Genomic DNA, 9,238 nt, shown 5'->3' with positions numbered 1-9,238 from the left:
TGATCCCCGTGGATTCTACAATTTGAGCAACATTGTGGGTTTCTTCCATAATATGATGTGTGGTTCTTCAGGCGTGCTTGTACATCTTCATACTTAGCCAATGCAGATAGACAGCCACAATTATCACAGGAAGTGTCAAGGGCACAAGTAGGCAATAATACGTGATAAGTAAAAGATCAAGGTAAATGATATCAACTTCTTACTAAAATCGACTTGGCTTACAAGAATTTGGTGCTGACATGTACAATTCTAGATATTATGTTAAATGTTTTTGGTAACTAAGAAAAATGTTTATAATCAAACAACAGCTGCAGAGGGGGAAAAGGTAATTTGATGATCATGGGTTCTGATTTGAGATTCCCTACCTATCGTTTTGGATAGCGGACAAAAGTTGATTCTCATATGGTGGAAACAACTTGGACACAATGGCGGCGTAGAAAAAACCCACAAATAATACGATGCCAGATGCAACGAATGCTAACCCCATTACCTCATCTCTGGAAAAGCGCATCATCTCTTCGATCCTAGAGGGAGATTGAACAAGGGAGAGAATTAGCAAAGTTGAACTTTTCATGCAAGGTCGATAGTCGGTTTAATCATTGTATTACAAATTTCAGGTGTGCTATTATTGAGAATTGTGCCATACTACTAAACAAAGTACCAACATGGTACAACAGCAGGACACCTAGTTACGCACAACGGATTAAATTTCACAGAAAATGCAATCAATGAAGCAATCAAATAAATAGATGAATCAGTTTAATCGAAGCGCTAATGAGTGTTAGTTGGTACTTAAGCAAGTGAGCAGGTTGGGGTGCTTTCTTGTTACATAGGCACACACAAGGTACTTGCCCCCGCTAACATGGAACTGCTGACAGAGTCAGCGCAGCTTTATGCTATTGCACGGCCACACCCAGCAGTGACACCTAAGAGCCCACCAGCAATCAGTAACTCCTTTTTTGATTCGTTATATCACTCAAAAATACCTCTTCTATGTCTATTGCATGCAGAACCTACTAAATTAAGAACCTTAATATTGATATTTATATTGTACTAGATGATGGTAGTTTTACTTCGGCACAAATGGATGGATGGATAATGGTCTCACCAACCTAGCAAATGTAAGCATGACCCACCCTTATAAAGGACCCGCCACCTTTGTAGCCTCCTACTATTAGCACCCAAATTCAGTCGAAAGGAGTCGCGACTCTAGAGTCTAGAGAGAGAGAGAGAGCAGTGAAAATTATGATGGTTCGTTACGGTGCAGTATGACAATAAGTTGTGAATAGGATGCATATGGAAACACGTCAGTCGTCACAATCTTCATATAGGTGTAGAAACAGCTCAATGTCACTGATTTCCCAGTAGACTAGAAGACAATAGCGCAATACTGAGGTCCTTCGGACAAATCTTCTTCCCTATGGTCATGCACCATCCCGTCTTTCTCGTCTATTTTTTCAGTTTACTTAAAATCACAAAAAGAGGAAATCACAGGCATATTGCATAGGTGCACGGACATTTATGCCATTGTGGTACTACCTAGCAGTATGTATATTCATATAATGAAGAATCTATATAATTATCAAGTGCTTTGCAAAAAAGAAAATGATTTTGAATGGAGAGGGATACTGAAAAAGTTGCCAAAGATAGTACAAGAGCTTGCAGTAGGGAATAAAATCAAAATGCTACACCGACATTTTTAGGCTCATGGAGAGGCAATGCAACATGCATTTGGGAAGAAACAAATATGGAAGGTTACGGAACAGCCGATTCACATTTTCACTAGTGTTGATGTGACTGATCCTTGGGCGAAACCCAAATGTTTGCTTTTCACATCCAAATTCTGGGTTTTCTAGGGATGGAACACATGATTACCGACCCTCACACAAACATCGGACCAGAATACATGCACATGAATGCAGCAACTCGAAATTGGCAGAGGCACCTATCATGCCTCGTATATTTTTTTTCTTTTTTTTTCCTCAGTTTTTCTCAGTGATGACAATCATGGACTAATAAGGCTGCTTATATATATAGCCCCAGCTGGACTCAACCGACTTGTACAATAACAGGTCCGAACTCCTATAAGAGTGAGGCACCCGGATTTATAACATGGCATATGCAAGCCATGTACGAAACATAAATTTCCTAATCTAGTTACTGTTAGCCCCAAACTACAGAGTAGCTGGGTACCGAGGATCAAACGAAATGGAGAAGGAACGAAACTATAGTAGCGTGTTGGTGCTAGCGTGTGTACGTGCTAGTGTATGTGAGCACATGTAGTAGTACACATCCACTATTTTCTCTCTTATCAAATTACACAAAAAATAGTCTGGAGTTTGGGCTAACAATTACCAGCAAGCTTGATCATGATTTATACTGAATTACTGATCCTAACGAAACTCAATAAGGAAATCTACGTCAACTAGTACTCTACTAGTTTGGATTACTAACAACTAGAGCACATGGTCGGATGTTAAATTCCGTAGAAACCTACATGCCAATGTTTCAAAATAAAACACGGAAAAACCTCCAGTTTCGTAACTGCGACAACAAAGATGGCATTACCAATTTCAAATGGAGAAAGGTATTGAAAAGTTGGCTTGAGATAGTACAATAGCATGTAGTTGGGAATAAAAATCCAAAAGATAGAATGGCATTTTCAAATTCGTTGAGAGACAATTCAGCATGCATTTGAACAAATAAATCTGGAAGGTTATTGGACATTAGGTTCTGATTTTCACTACACCACACACAGTCATACGTTAAAATGCATAGGAAACCTACTGTTCCTTAACTGCGACACTGAAGATGAAATGATAAAGTAGTGGGAGCCTCTTCTATTGTAAAGTCTCCAAAAGAAAAGAAAAAAAAAAAGGATAACATGACCGATTTTGAATGGAGAAACGTACTAAAAAGTTCCTCGAGATATTATAATTGCCTCAAGTTGTGAATAAAATCAAAAGGCTAGAATGAAATTTTTTAACTCATTTAGAAACAAATAAGATCTGGAAGGTTGTGGAACAGTTGATTCAGATGTTCACTAGAGCACACACAGTCAGACATCAAAACGCCTTGGAACACTAGCTACAGACCAACCAATAGTTTCAAATGAAAACATGAATAAAACCTCCAGTTGAACATGAGATGACGAAAGATTCCTATCCAGGCCCTCCATGCATCCTACAAGGAACGATAACCACAAGTTTGACCCAACTGGCATGGAACTGCTGCAAGAGCCTTTTCATTAATTAATAAGGGTTGCTCGATTAATTACAGAAAACTGCCTTTGGCGTGAGTGGGCTAGCTTTGCCCCGTCCCATTTGCAATCTTGAAGGCCACCTGCGACCAGTGTTAGATCTAGGATCTGTGTTCGTCGATTCATGAACATATGCATTACTGGATATATAGTGGATGGCACCACAAAAAGCTATCAAGACATAAATCAAAAATTGGGGAATGGGCAGTCGAAGAGCTGGTACCTCAAATCGGGCCAAATGGTGACCACCGGGACAGGATTGCTGCCGGAGTGCGGATTGGGCGGCTTGCAGGGGCGCCAGGCGAGGTGAGAGTTTTCTCGCGTGCAGTGATTCGTAACCATGCAGTGATGCTTTCTTTGATAATGTCTGGCTGAAATATGAAATTAAAATGCAACAGGTATATATATATATAGTGGGGGACTAAAATATGAAATTAAAATTTCCAGACCAATTTGAGGACCGCATCCATTGCAATTAATATTTCCAGACATATTTCCCTCTTTGGAAATAAACTTCTGCATATTTTCTTGCGAAATAGGTTTGTTTCACATTTCATTTAATGTGACTTTGAAAATATGAAATTGAAATGCCATTGTAATACATAAATAATGTTTGACTGAAATATGAAATTTTCAGACCGCATCCATTTTAATTGCTAGACCGATGTTGGCACGGGAGGTCCCGTGTACGGCAGATTTTCCGGACCACATGGGCTGCAGCCCAGCCTGTCCATCTTGTAGCTCCTCCATCCTTGCATCCCAAATTACGGTTAGATGTGATATCGCATAAGGTTCGCATATTATGCTCATTCCATAAATTCCAAACGATCCACAAGCCCATAACATTGAGCATAGTTCTAGTTTTGAATACATACTCTAAACACACAACCTCCCACATGCTTGGCAAATGAGTTTTAGGTGCAAGAGGCTAGGGTGAGGCAAAGGATGGAGCAAAGGACACATGTTTAGCTAAACCTCTTTGAGAAAAGAACAGTTGAGGCTCAAGTACGGTGCGGACTCCGGTGGAGTAGAGCATATAGCCAAACCTATTTGTGGGAAAGGACTGGTCCGAAGCTGATTTCAAGGCTATCGGAAAATTATTGAAAGGATAACTAATGTGCTCAACAACCTTCCTGGGTGTAAGCATGACCAACACTTACAAAAGGGGAAGGCCGTGTGTCTATATTCTACTTCTTGTATGCTCTAACCATGTTATCAGGATGGTAGTAGAAGTCAAACAAATACAATTATACAAAAATGATTGAATCATATTATCCTGAGCAAAAGAACACGGTGAAAATAAACCGCGGGTTCGATCTATGCAATCCATAATTAAAATAAGAATGAGAGGCATATGGAAACCCATCATCTGAAAGAGTCGCACATGACATAGCATCAGGCTGAAAATATGTATGTATTTCTAAAGAGGGAAGTCTGCATCGGAAACTCAAAGACTCGTGAAGGAGATAAGGTAGCAGTATAGATCAGCCCAAACTGTTCCAACCCATTTCACGCTTGTACAACAAAGGGCAACAGCGGGAATTTCATTTTGTAAGAATTGGTTCGATTTTTCCCTCTGTTCCTCTTCAACCCTCTAAACTGCAAAACGTTGTTGACCTAGGGTTCAAGATAACCAACACATGATGTTATGGTACACAATCAAAGCAAAGGGGGGAATGGGGATATGGGGAGTGCCTCCGCGGAGGCCGCCGCATCACTGATCGTTGAAATCGATGTGCCACTCTTGGGCAACAACATGTGACGGGTGGGTCATGTCGAGAAACAAAGCACACCACGTGGGGGCGTAAGGTGGAGATAGTTGAGGAGATTGGAATGGGCGGTCTACCGTTCGGGGCCACTGGAAGTGAGACGATTGGACATGGACACACAGACAGACGGGACGGGCCAGGCCAGAAGCAAACCAACCAAGATAGAGAGAAAGGACCTCGTGTAGTCCCGCGTGCACGAAGCAGATCCCTGCAGTACACGGAACAATCTACGACTCGCTCGATCGTGTAATCTCGGACGCGTTTGGTAGGCTTCATTATGTTAGGTCAGGCCCGCGCAGGGAGAATTTGGGTCGTTCGGTTACCCGCATGGACGGGTTGGCCTGCATAGCACAAACCTTAAAGCACCTCTAGGCCTGCATCCACGGGAACCCTCAAATCGGTCGTTTTTGTGGAGCTAGGCCCGAGCGGTGGAACCGTAGGCAGGTGGGTGTGGGCGGTTGCATGATGGAAGCTATCTCGACAAGTTGCGTTGTTTCCCGAAACGATGTCATATATTACCCTCACGGCCTCACCTCCCTTCCTCGCCGCTCTTTCCCCTCTTCCTCACTCACACCGGCGGCGGCGACCAGCGAGCGACAACAAGGATCTACGACAGCGACGACCACCGCAGCGACTCCACATCTCCATCGGAGCGCGTCGGCAACAATGATAAGTTTCTTTGACTTCTCTCGAGTAACTCCATTGAGGAAGGGATATATTTAATTGAGCATGCGATAAGAGAGTGAGGGAGGGGATTGAACACATCAAGGGTGGGGAGACTGAACACATCTTCGGTTCATGTCTGATCGGTCGATTACATAGAGGGTGGGGATTGGGGATCTGCAGTACCTACAGAGTACATTCTGAAGACGAACAGCGGTTGTTCATGGTGGGTCGTGGTGAATATGGTCGACGGCAGGGTCACCCTCGATCAGGGTTGGGCCACCTTTGTCGCCGTTCACCAGGTCAGGATCGGATACATGCTCACCCTAAAGCTTCTCAACCCCAACACCATGAAGGTGATCGTCTTTAATGACGACGGTGTGGAGGTGGTCACAAATTGCAAAAAGCACGACAAGGCCTTCGCCATGACCGCATAAATGACCTCTCGTTTCCAGTGAAGTTGTTGGTTGTTAGTTTAAGACTATGTGTTGCGGCTAAACTTTCAAACTTACTATACTATGTTTCACTTGTGTGTGCGGTTAAACTTTGATGTGTGCTTAAGTTTATTCTATTCTGGTTGCTTTATTTTTGTGCCTCTGATATCCTCACCACATTGAAGAGGAGGTTACAACACTATTGTCATAGATGTAACCAAACAATTGTACTTGTGTTTCGTCTCAAACCAGGCCACAACCAAACAACATACCTTCCGTTTTGGTACATGCAGGCTAAAGGGGGATGCAGGCAACCGGTCTACATGCATATGTTGATTCCATAAAGCCCTCCCCCCACTTGTTTGGTTCCATTGTCGAAGAAGGCGGTGCGCTGCGAAGTGTGGTGAGTCAGGGAAGGTGAGGGAGACAGCAACGGACACACATTGCAATGGAAGAGATGGTGGTTACGGACACACATTGTGCTGAGTGGAATCAGATGAAATGGATGCTCCCGGGATCTCGTTGTTTTTCTTTGAAACATCCCGGACAAAGGAGTCCCAAAGGGTCATACAAGTCTCCTCTCCATGTTGATAACATAGCGAAGTGATTGGTCCCAAAGGGTCAACTGAGTATCCTTGTCCATGCAGTTTAAGCAGTGAATTGATGGATCCCATATAGGAAGAATTTGGTCAAAGAGATCGCAACATGGGCTAACAGGATGGCAGTGAGCGAAGGTGACATGAAGGGGTATGAACATTCCATTGTTTCATCTTGTATCCTTTCATGTTAGCATGTCATGTTTTATGCATCTTATCTCCTTCGATGTTTCAGTTGCGTCTTCATCTTTGATTGTGTAGGCATTTCAATCTTTGGAAGCATTCAAGGCCTGGCACAATGACAAGGCATTTTACTCTCACACATTGTTGGTCGCTCATCAAAGATTGCCCCAAGTTCAGTGACCAATATGTTGCCCGCAAGAAGAAGGGAGGGAAGGCGGCCGTGGCTGCTGAGGGAGACTTGCTCAAGAGGCCGAGGGGGAAGACAAGCTCGAAGGCCGACGAGAAGCATGATGCATCTTCCATGGATTTGCAAAGAACTTTGGAGAACATGATGAGTCAAAAGGAAGTAAGGGAGGAAAGAAGAATTAAAGGGAAGGAGGAGCAAATGAAGATATACCTCGAGGTCCAAGGAAGAAGCTTCAAATGGAGGAGGTCGCGAAGAAGAGGAAGCTTGACATGGAGGAGGTCGCGAAGAAGAGGAAGCTTGACATGGAGGAGGTCGTGGAATTCAAGAATCTCAAGATCGAAGCCACCAATGCCGACACGGAAGCAAAAGAGGCAGCACTCGCGATCATGAGTGTCGACAAGAACATGACACCGAAGAGGAAGGCTTAGTTCGCGAACCGACAGAATGAGATGTTTGCCCGCGACGGCCTGAACTAGTGAGAACATGGCCGTGGACTATGGTCATTTATTTTGAAGGCTGGCTGGTGTGTCTGCCGCTGGCTTTGTTGCCGGCGCCAAAAACTTGCTCATTTTGAAGGCTGGCTGGTGTGCCGGTCATTGGATTTGTTGCGGGTGTAAAAAACTTGCTCGTTTTGAAGGTTGGCTCCTATACCGACCGACTGAGTTTGTTGTCGGCATGAAACTCGAGGCCGTTGTCTTTGTTTTCGGCTGGCGTGAACTAAAGTGAACTATGACCAATGTCTAGGTACATCTTTTGTTTGCTTTCATATCTGCATGCAGGCGGATGAGATGCGGCCAAAGATGCAACCGCGTGTTGGACGCACGTCGAGCGCATCTATAAATCCGGATGGACACAACTTTATTGTCATCTCAAACGGACGAAATTCATATAAAACGAACGTCTATTTTAGGTCGTGCATATGGATTGCCCCTTACATGGCGCGGTGCCTAGTGTCCAACGCGCCGCTACATGATGAAGGATGGAGCAAGGATATTATTTTTTTTGCTTGCTAATATGTGTCTCATTCATATCATGCCGATCAAAGTGCAAGTCACATAAAGACCGACATGACAAAACTGAAAAGATAAAAGAACATCTCTGAGTTTGACATCAACATCCGTCACCTACCCTCGGCACCACCACAGCAGCCACCGAATATCTGAATGACAAATAACCTTCTCACCCAAGCTCGACGTTTAACCAGAGATCTTGGAGCGGGAGACGGCAGCGAGCAGTCGCGGATCTAGGATTTGAAAACAAGGTGGTCCACCTTAAGATTATTTTTTACAACAAATATGACAGCATAGAATTAATTTACCAATAGCACAATAGAAACAGATTAGTATGGTATTACAAACATATTAAAATTCACAGTTAAGCATGAACTTTACATTAAAAAAAGCCTACACATGTTAAGCAATTAAACCTTCTTCTTTACTTGATGTTTTTAGGAAAAAAGGCAATGTCTCCGATCCTCTTCATTACAATTATACCATGTGTTTTATTTTAGATTCTTATCAATAAATCAATCGAACATTAAACATTTTAGTTGGACAATGTCACAGTGGCCAAAGAAATCCTATGCCCTTGCCCTAACCCCTAATGAATCAATCCGTCATAAATTGACATGTCACGCAGCTAACCATTATTATTCCCTAATTCTCACTCTGTCCAGATCCAATGCCTGATTCTATGAATAAAAATTGGCGAGTGCTCGAGTGGGGACTGACAACCTACCTCCGTCGGGTTGCTGGCTGGCTAGCTGCTGCACATGCCGACCGTAGGGCAGGGCTGCTCCCAGGCTGCTGCGGACTGCAGCAGGGTGCCTCCTTGATGTGGTATAACGAGTGGCGTTGCGGCGTTGGCTCCCTTCCCCAGGCTCTGTTGCTAGCTCCAGCCGTGGCGACGACGGGTGGACGGCGAGGCGGCCGGGGGAAGATAGAAACGGGAGCAGAGTCCCAAAGGGCACAAATGTACTGGGCCGGGCTGAGCTGGGCTGGGCTGGGCTGAGTCAGTGACATGTTTGAGGGCTTAGATGAAGTGGGACGGCCCAGCAAAAAGTGATTCTGAAAAGAAGGGGGGGGAGGGGAAACGAGTTCTGAAAGTGATTCTGAAAAGAAAGGGAAAAAAGAAAAGCTCTGAACTTG

The sequence above is a fragment of the Hordeum vulgare genome, chromosome 3H, assembly GCF_904849725.1.
Source record: "Hordeum vulgare subsp. vulgare chromosome 3H, MorexV3_pseudomolecules_assembly, whole genome shotgun sequence".
In the NCBI taxonomy this organism is placed as follows: domain Eukaryota; kingdom Viridiplantae; phylum Streptophyta; class Magnoliopsida; order Poales; family Poaceae; genus Hordeum; species Hordeum vulgare.
Note: the sequence above shows the minus strand (reverse complement) of the source record.